Source organism: Orycteropus afer, unplaced genomic scaffold (genome assembly GCF_000298275.1).
Source record: "Orycteropus afer afer isolate SDZICR_OR568_19922 unplaced genomic scaffold, OryAfe1.0 scaffold00547, whole genome shotgun sequence".
Taxonomy (NCBI): Eukaryota; Metazoa; Chordata; class Mammalia; order Tubulidentata; family Orycteropodidae; genus Orycteropus; species Orycteropus afer.
The window spans coordinates 1,452,008-1,465,189 of NW_006922134.1; positions in this window are offsets into that span (position 1 = coordinate 1,452,008).

The window sequence follows — 13,182 nt, forward strand, 5'->3', positions numbered from 1 at the left end:
TCGAGATTTCTCATGCCAACCACTTAATATTGTGAGTGACAGACAGTATGTTGTTCATTTACTTACTTGTATTGAAACTGGCAAGATTAAACATATATCTAATGAAGAATTATTAACTCTCTTTTTTACTTTACAAAAGGCAGTACTGGTGCACTTTCATCTGTTTTACATTACACACATCAGAGCATATACCCCCTTGGTGGGCCCTCTCACTCAAAGAAATAAATGAGCGGATGAACAACTTTGCCTTCCCATACAGGAAGGTATCCAATCACATGCTTCTTTTCATCAAAATAGTGCTAGCTTACATAAGCAATTCCAACTTAATAGAGAACAGACTAGACAAATTTTTGAAAAACTGTTCTTCTTCCAATGTGCATCTCCCTGTGTCACATTATGGCTTAAACCCCTGTGGGCTTCGATCCAAAGATGTTTGGCAAATGGATGTCACCCATGTAACTTCTTTTGGAAAACTATGTTTTGTACATGTTACAGTAGACACATATTCTGGGTTCACTATGGCTTCAGCCTTAACAGGTGAGGTGCTAAAACATGTTATCCATCATTTATTACATTGTTTTGCTTTACACATGTAAGTCTGTTTTTTACATTTTTGTTCCTTTTATTCTATAAACCTTTCTACTGGCATTCCTTACTATTCTCAAGGGGCAAAGCATAGTAGAAAAAAAACATCAAACTATAAAACTTTATTTAGAAAAAAAGGGGGAGCAACAAGGGAATATTGGAACAGCCCTATGAAAAGATTAAATAGTCTCGTATATAATTTAGATTTTTTGAACTGTGACACCGATGGGAAGTCTGCTGCTGACAGATATTTTTTTAAAAATAAAACAAGACACCACCTCAAAGTTCAGTGGAAGAATGTACTGACAGGTCAATAGAAAGGACAAGATCCACTATTAACGTGGGGTATGCTTGTATCTTTCCAGAAAACAATGACAAACCCATATGGGTACTGGAGAGCCTTGTCCAACATGATGGGTCACATCCAATGCCAACTTCAGTGGCTGTCACTACAGAATCACTGGAGGAGGCGACGACTACTGAGTCATCAGACCAGAGAAGAAATGTTGCTGACTTGGAAGCAGATTAAAGCCTTATCTCATAAGGCTACAAGTGTGATTCAAGGATTCAAGGTTTAAACCAGCCTCAGACCCCAGAAATGATATTTTTAACTATGGTAACATTGTCAATTCAAATTGCTCCTGTAGCAACTGAAACTCATTGGGCATATTTGTTTCATTCACCTTGGGTGGGACCTGCTACATACTATGATACTGATATTCCTGTCTTTATTAATGACACTTGGTTGCTTGGGGGAAAGAGTGGAGAGTTTATAGGAAAATTATTAAAGGGAGAAAGTATAGTGAATTATACAGCTCTTGCTGCAAAAACACCGAATTTTTTCACCCAGCATAACCATAGTCCCTCACCATGCTTGAAGCTATTACCAAAAATGCAATGGGCATATGGAAGCAACCTGACACATGTGTATTGGGGGATATCAAAATGTACAACTTATGGGAGTATTTTCAGAAATTATACTATAACTCCTCCCGTACTATACTGTCCTAACACATCCCAAGATTGGGAGGCATTTCCACCTTAGTTTAAATGTCACTTGCCTCTCTCAGAAAAAGTTATAGTGTCCTCCTACAATGCAGAACATGACTCCCCATGCTATCTTATGGATTGGGGGGACTCAATGACTCATTGTTCACAAGCTTCCCCGGAGGTGTTCCAGAAAACATCTTACAGATGCCAGAAGGACCTGTACAATCAGAATTACGGAGATTGTTTGCTGCAGTTGGGACTGTGAATCATACTGTATTCATCAGGAAAGCAGAAGGAGGGACATTTGTCCAAGGAAGTCACTCTAACATACAGGCATGTGTTCAATCCCCAAATGCTCTTCTGCTGGCACAAAAATACACTGATTGTACTGTAAATGCTACTATAAGTTATTTAAATGTCTCTGAAACTAATGATACTTCAGGAAATTATTACTGGAATGTGACCTGTAATAACTGTTAACTCAGTGCTTAACCTCAACAGATCATTGTGTGTTGATAGTAATGCAATCACACTATATAACCCTACCAGTTAATATTTCAGACAGATGGTTTCACTCAGAAGGAGAACATTCACTGTATTTAGTACAGCAAGGACTTAGTAGATCTAAATGCTTTATTTGGCTCCTTATTGCAGGCGTAACTACTCTTGCCACAATGATAACTACTATGACTGTGCCTGCTGTTGCACTACAGTCATCTATTCAGACAGCCCAATATTCTAGATATACAGCTAGTATATCTACTAGCCCAAAATACTGTAAAGGCACTACAGATCAAGAGAAAATTGATCAGGATTTTAAACTCAAAATATCAATAGGCGATGAACTAGAAGTTATGCGATTGAGGGAAGTATTACATTGTGACTATCGGTATGAATACATGTGCGTGACAGTGTATCCTGTGAACTTCAGTAATCCTGAATTCACATGGGAAAAGATAAAAATGAGAATATTAGGGATATGGCATGATGCAAACATCAGTTTTGAAATGCAGCAGTTTCATAAAGATATCCAAAGGCTAAAAGATAATCAGGTACCAATAATTGACCCCAATCAAGTTGCAAACACTATACTTAATGAATTTAAGAAACTTAACCTTTGAAAAGTATTCCTACATTTCTATACCACCTTTTATCATATGTTATAATGTTTTTAATTTTATTATTTGTTGTTCTTTGGGTTCTGAAACTAACATGTCAAGTAATTCAGTCTCTAACTACTGAGGTACATCTACTGCATTTAAAAAATAAAAAGGGAGAAAATGTTGGAGACCAAGAGAGAAATCATCAAGGACATGAGTGCAAGGCACATGTCCAACAGCAACAAGAGAAGGCAAGGTCTCTCTCACAGTTAAATGCTTACTTGACAAAACATCAAGTATTTAAAGTAGATGTTATTCCAGTAGTCCATGTTCTTATCTTATTGGGATGTTTCATACTTTGTGTCACTGTGGCTTAGTAAACATTTATTATTTTACACTCCTTATTCCTGAGGAGGCTTTTGTGATTATTTCAATAACCACTTGTCTTTGAGCACATAGAGGAATAAAACTTTAACTTTGTAGAGAATAAGCTGATTGTATGGATTCAAAGACTAATGATGTAATTACGCATAAACATATAAAGTAGAACAAAGGCATCAGGGGTCATTCTCACAGAATACGCAGGGCGTCTGCCTGGCCCCCGTTCCTTTTAAAAAACCATTAATCCTTTCGTGTCACTTCATTTTGTGATCTGTGTGATTTTCTGGATGCGACAGCTCAGCTGCTTACCAAAAGGCCAGCAGTTTGAACCCACCAGTTGCTCCAGAGGTAGTCTGCTTGCATTAAGACCAACAGCCTTAGAAACCCTATGTGGCAATTATACTCTGCCCTATAGAATTGCTGTGATTCAGAACGGACTCAGTGGCAGTGGGCAGTTATGTTGGCCATGGAAGGCTTTGCTTAGAAGTCCTCCTATCTTTTACCAGTGACAAGCTCACACTTGACTTGAGACCTGAGCATGGGAATCCTGGAATCTCTAGCATCAAGCCCCTGTGCTCTGTGGTTGTCCTGGCCAATGCTGGCTGAAGTCATGCATGCCATTGCTTTTCTCTGTGCTCCCACCCCTCTGTCCTCCCATCCCTCTGTTCTTCCATCCTAGCCCAAACATCCTAGGGGGTAACTTAGGCCTACACCCCACCATCATCTCTCACACCTCATGAGCTCATCTCTCACGGATTCTCATGGCTTCTGAGTGGTTGATTATTTCATATGTGTGCCTTTGGTCCTGGAAGGGCATTAAGAAGTCCAGAGGTTAAATGTGCCAAGTCATAAGGCAGAAGTAAGAAATTCAGCATTGCCTTATGCACCACTATAATCCCCCTGCCATGCTTACCTCCAGATAGACCTGAAAACTAGAACTTTTTGACGACAAGTCCGGAGAGTGACAGTAAAGTAGCTACCTTTCTGTATTAGTCCAGACCAAACAGAAAAGTGAACATTTCCTGGTTAACTTCGCAGGCATAGAAATGCAAAATGCCTCATAAAGCCCTATCTCATCATCAGACACACCCTGTTTCCAAGTCTTACAAGAGTTGTGACATATGAAGGGGGAAGGGGCAGATAAGAGAGATGGGAAAAGAGGATGAAGTGTAAGGGAGAAGAGATTAGAGAGAAGAGGAGAGAAAATGAGAAGTGGGGAGAGGAAGGAAGAAAGAAGAGGGGAGGAGAAAAAGATGGAGGAAAGAGAAAGAAAGGATGGAACAGGAAAGGAGGGAAAGGCAAGCAGGAAAGGAGAGAGAAAGTGTAGAAAGAGTGAAGGGGACGTACATATCCTCTCTTGCCCCACCTTGTCACTGCAGTGAACTCAGCCAGCCAACCCCCAGCCAACCTCTAGCCCAGGCAGGATGCCATCCCTGCTGCTTTTCATCTCCCCTAGTGGGTGATCCTGGCTGGAGGAAAACACACCCTGTAACTGGGCAGAAGTTTCTAATTGACCATCATGTACCCATTCCCTTCTTTCTTAGGAAGTAAGTCTGGGAGCAATTTGCAAAGATGTCATTCCTACTTGCAGTTAAGATGGCCATAGATGTGAGCAGATGTCATTAGGAAGACATTTGGGGAGCTTTGTGAAAGGAATGACTTGGCTAGGAGAGTAGGTGCACCTTTTCACCTGGCTTGAAACTGCTTCTAGCATAGGATAGAGATGTGATGGCAGGAGCTTCAGCAGCTATTTTAGCACTAAACGTTGACCTTGAAGATGGAAGTACACTGGAACGATGGCAGAACAGAGAGACAGAAGGCACGTTGTCCCTTGTCACAAAACCCTGGACTGCCTGCCTACATCTGAGCCTATTTTCATGAGGAAAACAAACCTGTCACTTGTTGAAGTCACTGCAGCTGGGTCTCTGATTTTAACAATCACATGAAAGGTTTAATCTGTGCAGCTGGCGAGTCCCATGCTGCCTCAAATCCACAAGCTACAAGTGCCCTCTTGGGACTGCCAAGCAAGCACTGAATTTTGTCTTAGGCAGAGCTCCCAGAAGAGACATGAAGGAGTTTGGGTGGGGAGATTTCTGTGAGTGCTCTTGGGATCCTACACTGGGAGGAAGTGGAAAGGGCATGGTGGGAAGAACTGAGACTCCCCTGACAATGGGAGCTCAACAAAGGATGGGCCTGAAGAGCTGTTCCTATTGTGGAAGGGGTGGGGCAGCATGCCTTCTCTAACCTTGGGAAAGGGTTGCAAGTCCCTAGGCAATTCCCAGCTTGTCTGGGGACTGGCCTGCCTTCAGCCCCAACCCACACTTATGCTCTGCATTCTCCACGCACACATCACTGTTCAGGGCCCTAATACATAAGTGGGTATTGAAAGGGGTTGAGAAGTTATTGGGCAGAGGGTTAGGGAGGCATGGGAGAGAGATGGGCGTGGCTATAGAGGGGGATAAAGAGGGTTCTTGTGATGACTGGTGGTGGTTATAAGCATCCTACCTGTGCTAGGATCACAAGCGGAAACATGCAAATACACTCATACATGTGCACACAGGTGCAGATGTACACATTCAAGAGACACACTTATGTACACTCTTACCCATGCCCAATTATGCACACATACTCACATGTACACACATGAACTCATATATATGTGTGTGTGTGTGTGTATGCACACACACATAGGCTGCATACTTTCACAGACATGGGTTTGCACCCATATTCACACACACAACTTATGCATATGGGCACACATATACAAACACAGTTAGTGCAGGTAAAAGTGGTAGAATCTGAATGTGCTCTCAGGATCCTACTGATTCATTGTCTCCATTGTGATACTGCTTTGCAGTTTTTGGGGAAGGATACATGGGATCTCTCTGTAATCACTTTGCAACTTCCCATAATTTATAATTATTTCCCAATAAAAAGTTAATGAAATGACTGTTGTCCCATTTGTTATGTTTTCCTGTTTCTCTCTGAGCCTGGAGTATATTGTCCATATCTCAAGTCATGAGATGGTCACCACAATTGCTCTTGCAATTCCAACTCATGAGCTTTCTGGGCCCCAGTGGGCCAAAACGTATGTCTCAGTTTTTCTTTTTGGGAGCTGCCATGGCAACTCCAGGAACAGAAGTCTGCCAGTCCTGCACCAGTCCAGTGATCTGTGTGGATGAGACTGGTGGGATCTGTCAGAGACCAAGAAAAGACCCCCAAAAGAACATGATTGCAAGGCATATGTTCTAATTACAGTTAAGAGATGGCAAGGCCTCTCTTATGGTTGAATGTTTGCTTTAAGAGATGACAAGTTCTCTCTCACTGTTAAATGCTTAATTGGCAAAACATCAAAGTATTAAACTTAGATGTTATTCCAGTAGTCCATATTTTTATCTTATTGGAATGTTTCATACTTTGGGTCACTGTGTCCTAGTAAATATTTATCATTTACACTCCTTATTCCTGAGGAGATTTCTGTGATTGTTTTAATGACCACCTGTTGTCCTTGAGCATATAGAGGAGTAAAACTTTAGCTCTGTAGAGAATAAGATGATTGTATGGATTCCAAGACTAATGATGTAATCATGTATAAACATATAAATAAAGTAGAACAAAGGCATCAGGGGTCACACTCACAGAACGTGCAGGGTGTCCACCTGGCCCCCGTTCCTTTTTAAATAAAGAAAACCATTAATCTTTTTGCATTTCGTGACCTGTGCGGTTTTGTCAGACACGGCAGGGATCCATAAGGCTTTTGATTACTGACTTTTCCAAATGACCTTGCTAGGCCTTTCTTCCAGTCCATGTAAGTTGGAGGCTCTGCTGAAACCAGTTTAACATATTTTTGGCAATAATACAGAGAATTCTAAAGGGAATTACTGAGACCAAGGAGCTCTCTGTTCCTGCCATGCTGCCCTTGGCTTAGGACAGCCCAGGCTGATTGACTGCCAATATACGTCCCCTTGACCATGTCTCCCGAGCCCTACCCTGCCTGGAATTTTGCGTCCACTAGACCCTGTATGAGATTTGTGAGAGGCCCTTCTTTGACTTACCTTCTTCTTCCTTCCCAGATATGTTAGTTTGCTAGGTCTCAAACTAGGGCATTTAAAACGGCAGGCACTTATTCTTTCACATCCTGTAGAATGGAAGTCCAATATCCAGGTGTTACCAGGGTTGTGATCCCTCCAGAGTATATAGGAAAGGATCTTTTGCCTCTTCCAGCTTCTGGTGGACCCAGACAATCCTTGACTTGTGGTAGCATCACTCTAATCTCTGCCTCTATCCTCACATTGCCTTCTCCTCTGTGTCTGCTCCCCTTCTCTTTACTTCTAAGAAGACCTTTCATTGGATTAAGGGTCCACCTAGATAATCTAGGATGGTCTCCTGATTTCAGATTCTTGTTTTAATTGCATCTAAAAAGACAAACTTTTTTTTTTTTTTTTTTTTCCAAATTGGATCACATTCATAGGTTTCAAGTGGACACATTTTGGGAATAGCTAGTATTCATCCCACTACATCAGGGATTCCTATTCTCCCTTGGGTTCATGGTCAGTCAGGGCAGGTGGGGGAATTTGTGGGGTCTTTCCCTTACTCACCATAACTCCCTTGATTCTGGTGAAATGCTCAGGCCCCCAAGCCTCTGGGTGGGCAGAAGTCAAGATCCAAGAACCTAAGTAGGATGACTCAGGCAGAGGACCAGTCTGACTCACAAGGAATGTGCCTTCACACTCTGCTTACCTGCAGGTGCCTGTGTAGATCATTCACAGCTCTAGAAGACTTTGCTCACCACCGCAATGTGCTGATAGATTGTGTTCCTAGTGGCTCCAACGCTGGGTGGGGCTGACCAAGCAGAGAACCATGTGTCCTGCCCAAGCCTGAGAGCACACCAGATGCAGAGAAGGCAGTGGTTAAAACAGATAAAGGTGAATGTGAAATGTGTTTTTTGAAAATCTTTCTACAAATTAAAATCATTTAAAAATACAACTATGGCTTACTGCCACCACTCATGTTTTAGTTTGTCATGCTGTGGTGGCTTGCATATTGCTATGAGGCTGAGAGCTATGCCATCAGTATTTCACATACCAGCAGGGTAACCCATGCTAGACTGGTTTCAGTGGAGCTTCCAGACTAAGACAGATTGGGAAGAAGGACAAAGCCATCCACTTCTAAAAAACCTGGCTAATGAAGACCTTATGAATAGCAGTGAAACACTGTCTGATATATTACTGGAAAACTATGAATATCCCTGAAAATCATCTGATATAGTGCCTGAAGATGAGATCCTCAGGATAGAAGCACTTGAAAAAGGACTGGGGAAGAGCTGCCTCCTCAAAGTAGAGTCGACCTTAAGAATGTGAATGGATAAACCTTTCAGGACCCCCATTTGCTGATGGAGTATGACTCAAAATGGGAAGAAACAGCTGCAGACATTCATTAATTTATTGGGATATGGAATGTAAGAAGTATGAATGTAGGAAAATTGGAAGTTGTCAAAAATGAAATGAAATACATAAAGATCAATATCCTAGGAATTAGCTGAAAAGGACTGGTTTTGGCCATTTCAAATCAGACAATCATATGGTCTATTATGCCAGGAAATTGAAGAGGAATAGCACCACATTCATCATCACAAACAATGTTTCAAAATCTATCCTGAAGTACAATTCTGTCAGTGATATGTATCCATATGCATACAAGGAAGACCAGGCAATACAATGATAATTCAAATTTATGCACAAACCACTAAAGCCAAAGATGAAGAAATGGAAGATTTTTACCAACTTCTGCAATCTGAAATTGACCAAACATACAATCAAGATGTTTTGATTATTACTGGTGATTGGAACGTGAAAGTTGGAAATAAAGAGGAAGCATTGGTAGTTGGAAAATATGACATTGGTAATGTGACATAAATGATGCTGGAGTTTGCATGATAGAATTTTGCAAGACCAATGACTTATTCATTACAAATACTTCTTTTTTTCAACAATTTTAACAGCATCTATACACATAGACCTTGGCAGATGGAATACACAGGAATCAGATCAATTACATCTGTGGAAAGAGGTGATGGAGAAGCTCAATATCTTCAGCAAAAAGAAGGCCAGGGGATGACTGTGCAACAGACCATCAACTGCTCACATGCAAGTTCAAGTTGAAGCTGAAGAAAATTAAAATAAGTCCATGAGACAAAAATATGAACTTAATGATACCCCACCTGAATTTAGAAACCACCTGAAGAATAGATTTGACCCACTGAACACCAGTGACCAAGGAACAGACGAGTCATAGGTTGACATCAAGAATATCATACATGAAAAAAGCTATTGGTCATTAAAAAGACAGGAAAGGAAGAACAGACCAAAATGGATGTCAGAAGAGACTATGAAACTTGCTCTTGAGTAAAGAGTAAGTAAGGCAAATGGAAGAAATGATGACATAAAACAACTAACAGAAGATTTCCAAGGGTAGCTCAAGAAGACAAAATAATGTATTGTAATGAAACTTGCAAAGACTTGGAATTAGAAAACCAAAAGAAAAGGACACACTTGGCATTTACACTTCATTAACATAGTCGGGAAAGATACACATGAATTCTCCGATTGAGTTAAGAAAGTGTTACTGCCGTTCTGATGCATGAAGTTATAAGGGAATACCACCTTATTGTAGTTTCTCTTCTTTTACAAGATGTGAAAGTTCCTAAAACATTAGTTTCCTCAGAATGCAGTGTGTGACTCACTACCATTTAGAGTAAATGTGCATTTAAACATGGCACTGCTGTAATTTAGCTTTGTGAATATTTGTTTTAGTGTACTTTTTGTTCATACACTTGATTTATAGTGTTGGGTAAGATAACCATGCATTCTCTGATTGAGCTAAGAAAGTGTTGTTACTGCCGTTCTGATACACAAAGTTATAAGAGAATTCCACCTTATTGTAGTTTCTCTTCTTTTATAAGATGTGAAAGTTCCTAAACCATTAGTTTCCTCAGAATGCAATGTGTGATTCACTACCATTTAGAGTAAATGTTCATTAAAATGTTGCACTGCTGTACTTTAGGTTTGTGAATACTTGGTTTAGTGTAGTTTTGGTACATGCAGCTGATTTACACTGTTGCAAAACTACACATGCATTTTTGTTTCAGTTCAGAAAGTACTGTAACTGCTGCTCTGATACATGAAGTTACAAGAAAGAGAGTTCCAACTTATTGTATTTTCTCTTGTATGACATGAGGTGAAAGTTTGCACAGCATTTTTTTCTTTGGAATGCAAAGTGTGATTCACTTCCAGTTAGTGAAAATGTGCATTTAAATGCCACAGTGCTGTCATTTATTTTTGTGAACATACGTTTTAGTGCAGCTTTTAAGACAGACTTGATTGACTCTGATGGGAAAGGTAGACATGCATTCTCTGATTGAGCTAAGAAAGTGTTGTTAGTGCTGTTCTGATAAATGAAGTTATAAGACAGTTCCACCTAATTGTATTTTCTCTTGTTGACAGGATGTGAAAGTTCCCAAAGTATTTGTTTCCTCAGAACGCAATGTGTGATTCACTTCCATTTAGTGAAAATGTACATTTAAATGTTATACTGTTAAAATTTAGATTTGTGTACACTTGTTTTAGTGTAGTTTTTGTACATACACTTCATTTACATGGTGGGGAAAGAAACACATGAATACTCTGATTGAGTTAAGAAAGTGTTGTTACTAACGTTCTTATACATGAAGTTCTAAGAGATTTCCACTTCATTTTATTTTCCCTTATTTCACAAGATGTGAAAGTTCCTCAAATATTTGTTTCTTCAAAAGCAGAGTGCAAATCACTTCCGTTTTGTGAAAGTGTGCAGTTAAATGTTGCACTGCTCTAATATAGCTTTGTGAATTCTTGTTTTAGTGGTACTTTTTGTTCATACACTTGATTTATAGGGTTTGGAAAGATACACATGCATTCTCTGATTGAGTTAGGAAAGTGTTGTTACAGCCATTATGATACTTGAACTTATAAGAGAATTCCACCTTATTGTCATTTCTCTTCTTTCACAAGATGTGAGAGTTCCTAAACCATTAGTTTCCTCAGAATGCAACATGTGACTCACTACCATTTAGAATAAATGTGCATTTAAATGTTGCATTGCTGTTATTTAGCTTTGTGAATACTTGGTTTATTGTTGTTTTTGTACATGCAGTTGATTTACATGGTTGGTAAAAATACACATGCATTTTGTGTTTCAGTTCAGAAAATACTGTTACTGCTGTTCTGATACTTCAAGTTACAAGAGAGTTCGACCTTACTATATTTTCTCTTGTTTGACATGAGGTGAAAGTTTGCAAAGCATTTTTTTCCCTTCAGAATGCAATGTGTGACTCACTTCCATTTAGTGAAAATGTGCATTTAAATGCTGCAGTGCTGTAATTTAGATTTGTGAATATTTGTTTTAGTGCAGTTTTTGCACATAGACTTGATTGACTCGGATGGGAAAGATAGACATTCATTCTCTGATTGAGCTAAGAAAGTGATATCACTGCCATTGTGATACATCAAGTTATGAGAGATTTTCACCTTATCTTATATTTAGTTGTAGAAGATGTGAAAGTTCCTCAACGATTTGTTTGCTTAGAATGAAATGTGCAACTCACTTCTATTTAGTGAAAATGGGCTGTTAAATGTTGCACTGCTCTAACTTAGCTTTGTGAACACTTGGTTTATTGTAGTTTTTGCACACACACTTGATATACACAGTAGGGAAAGATACACATGCATTCTCTGATTGAGTTAAGAAAGGGTTGTTACTGTCATTCTGATACATGAAGTTATAAGAGTTTTGACTTTTTTGTATTTTCATGTGTTTTACAAGATGTGAAAGTTCCTCAGTGACTTGTTTCCTTAGAGCGCAATGTGTGACTCACTTCTATTTAGAGAAACTGTGCACTTCAACGTTGCAGTGCTGTAATTTAACTCTGAATACTTGTGTTAGTGTAGTGTTTGTACATACACTTTGTTTACATGGTTGGAAAAGATATACATGAATTCTCTGATTGAGTTAAGAGAGCTTTGTTACTGCTGTCTGATAAATGAAGTTATAAGTGAGTTCCACCTTATTGTATTTTCTCTTGTTAACAAGATGTGAAATTTCCTAAAGCATCTGTTTCCTCAAAACGCAATATGCACTTCACTTCCATTTAGTGAAAATGTGCAATTTAACGTTGTTGTTGTTGTTATTTGCCGTCGAGTCGGTCCTGACTCATAGCGACCCCTCCTTGGGTTTCCGAGGCAGTATCACTATGGAAGTAGGATTGCCCAACCCAATTTAACGTTGCACTGCTACAATTTAGCTTTGTGCATACTTGTTTTAGTGTAGTTTTTCTACATGCACTTGATTTGCATAGTGGGAAAAGATACACATGCCTTTACTGATTGAGTAAGGAAAGTGTCATTACTGTTATTCTTATATATGAAGTTCTTAGAGATTTTCACTTTATTGTATTTTTACCTATTTCACCAGTTGTGAAACTTCCTCAAATATTTGTTTCCTCAGGACGCAGTGTGCAAATCACTTCCATTTAGTGAAAATGTGCCTTTAAACATTGCACTGCTATAATTTAGCTAGGTGAATACTTGTTTTAGTGTACTTTTTGTTCATACACTTGATTTACAGTGTTGGGAAAGATATACATACATTCTCTGATTGCGTTAAGAATGGGTTGTTACTGCCGTTCTGATACATGAATTTATAAGAGACTTCCACCTTATTGTATTTTCTCTAGTTTGGCAAGATGTGAAAGTTTGAAAAACATATTTTTCTTCACAATACAATGTGTTCCTCACTTCCATTTAGTGAAAATGTGCATTTGAATGCCACAATGTTGTAATTTATCTTTGTGAATATTTGTTTTAGTGTAGCTTTTGTACATATACTTGATTGACTCGGATGGGAAAGATAGACATGCATTCTCTGATTCAGTTAAGAAAGTGTTGTTACTGCCTTTCTGATACATGAATTTCAAGGGGTTTTCACCCAGCCCCCAGCTTGGCACTTTGAACTCAGACTTCCAGCCTCCTGAACTTTAAGAGAATAAACTTCTGTTTGTTAAGGCCATCACATTTGTGGTATATTCTTGTCAGAG